This window comes from Montipora capricornis, chromosome 10 (genome assembly GCF_036669925.1).
Source record: "Montipora capricornis isolate CH-2021 chromosome 10, ASM3666992v2, whole genome shotgun sequence".
Lineage (NCBI taxonomy): Eukaryota > Metazoa > Cnidaria > Anthozoa > Scleractinia > Acroporidae > Montipora > Montipora capricornis.
Genome location: NC_090892.1, coordinates 31,449,978 through 31,452,477, shown reverse-complemented (window position 1 = coordinate 31,452,477; position 2,500 = coordinate 31,449,978). Strand labels below are relative to the sequence as shown.

At 36.6% G+C, this 2,500-nt stretch overlaps 1 protein-coding gene across 7 annotated transcripts in view; it reads right to left on the bottom strand.

The window, feature by feature from the left end:
* LOC138019971 (bifunctional polynucleotide phosphatase/kinase-like) overlaps positions 1 to 2,500 on the bottom strand; it is a 215,248-nt gene that overhangs the window by 206,069 nt on the left and 6,679 nt on the right. The window lies entirely within an intron of this gene.

Here is a 2,500-nt window from a genome sequence, read left to right as displayed (position 1 = left end):
CCATTTTTGATGGCAAAAAAAGCAATTTCTTAATTTCTTTGCTAAATGTTCATGGGATTACTAATCTTGCATTCTTCGATTTCTGGAACTGTGGATTCACAAAAAATTAAGGGCCTCAAGCGGTTAATAGTTTTGTGCTTCAGCGGTTGTTGTATGTGCCGGCATTTTGTCCTTGAATTTCGAAAAAGTTCTCAGAAAATCGAACATGTAAACCTCAAACTAACCTGTTTCGTTGTTCAAGAATAAAGGGCTTTAGAGGATAAGCACAACATCACCGAAGCAGGAGTCAATCTGAAAATAACTTCAAAAACGATGCGAAACGTGCAAGGTTTAATTGGTGCTTGACTTATAATTTCTCACATGGCAAACGAAACAAAACTCATAAACCACACAACACAAAGTTTGCAAAAGCATTTAAATCCTCCAGGTTTGTATAAAGAATAAAAAACAATCATTACCAACCAGCATTTTCAGGCAACACGAGTGACGATCATGCTTGCACGCAAACAAAAGGTATTGCGCCAGGTTACTAAGCCATTGAAGGATCGCGTTTTATTTGAAGAAACGAGAATGTTTTTTAGAGCTTTCCGCCTTTGGAAAACGAAAATTTCCAGTGTCTATCTCATATTTGTGCTTGTGAGTATCTTCAACATTTAGAGTTGGACAAATCCTTTTTCATTTCAACTGGAATTGCTTAAGTACATTCATTTTGAAGTCTTTCGTCCACTGCGTTCGTTATGCCCAAAGGCCACATTATGATGTTAATTTTGAATAAATTACTTAGCTGAAACTTGGCTCGAAATCTTTGACCCATGTATAAGTCGAGGGCGATTTTTGGAGCTTCTTTTGAGGCCATAAAAGGTCGACTTATACACGGGTAAATACGGTAATACTTATAGATTTCCGAATCAATCAAACTAGGTGGCAAAAATCAGCCAGAGCAAATGTACACCAGACAAAACCTTTAAAGATGCGACAAATAAATATTCGACAAGCATACCTTTTTCACTTTCTTCCTTCAGAAACAGCCGTCTTTGATGCTTCAGCAAACGTATTTGTTTGTTTTCACACGGAGAAGCCTTTAATTTAGAATAAGCCAATGAAACCTTCAGATGTTGCTCAATACATGTAGCAAGGCTTTTTCACATCAACAATTACCGCTGCTGGGGTGTGCGCTTTCGATGGGGATAAAACTAGACACATGTCTACACTTGAAAACACATATAAAAATTAAAATCTAAAGAAAAGTTGGCAGGCGAAAATAAAACGTAGATGGATTCCTCAAACGTGAAAACCTGACTGCTATATCGTCTGTTCGCCTCTGTCATTTTACCAAGGAGGACTTCAATGAATATTGGTCTTGGTGACATTCGCTTCGTACGGAAATCTCAGTCCACTAGTCCAAAATATCATTACATTGGAGCGAAAAAAGTGCATCAAGCCATATATAGGCGACTTTCACTGTTATGTGCTAATAAACGTAACTTGAAATGTGGTTAAATTTTGTTAGCAGTATAGAAACTACTGAAACGATTTACTCTTACCATTTGATGGAAACATATAAATTGATCGTTTGTTTTGAAGTTGTGACAGGGATCTCGTAGAAAGCCATGGTAGACAGATTAAACTTGATCTCCAGGCATTTATTTCACAGCAATGAGTGCAGGATGCGAGGTAAATCTGTTCAGAGGTGGAGCCAATATCAATACAATTTAGCCTCTGGATTAAGATTCAAGTCTACAAAGTATTGCTCTCCTCGCCTGCATTTTCTTCTTTACATCAAGTACATTTAGTCATCCAGAGAAATCTTTGACTATTGCTATACCATAGCCTCGTTTGCATACACAAAAAAAGGATGGCGGATTTCAATTTAAGTTTGACTATTTTTGAAGCGTTATTGTTGGCTATTTAAACACATTTAGTCCAACTGAGTGGTCAAGTATGACAATACAGATAAAGAACTTTCGATTCAGAGAAACTTTTTCTAGACCGTACAAACTGTAGATACCTAAACCCCTATATCACATTAAAGCTTACAGAGCTGGCTATCAAACTGCATCAAGAAGTTAAATGAATTGTCGAATTTTTCACGACCTCTAATTGCGAGCATCCGAATCACCTTTTCCAAGCTACAAGTCAAAGCATTTTTTCCTTTGTTTCCGAACCCAAAGGGTTAATACTCAGTTACAGTGAAAAGTTATACGTTTCAAAATAGTATTTAAAAAAACGTGAAGAGTTCTTACAAAAATCGCTCTCAGAGAAAAAATATTTTGAAATAAAAAATTCCCAGACACCATTTTGTTGTTTATATGTTAATCTAGCCACTGTCAAAATTTGGGGGCAATCAGACAAATTCCTTTTGAGTGTGTCTGCTTCAAGTGAAAAGTCTAATTTGAGAAAACAGCGCTAAGACTGTGGATCAAACGGGTAATTTTTACCTCTGGCCAAGACGTAAAACCGCCATTTTTCCGCCAATATTTAATCTTTTAGAATAATTTCT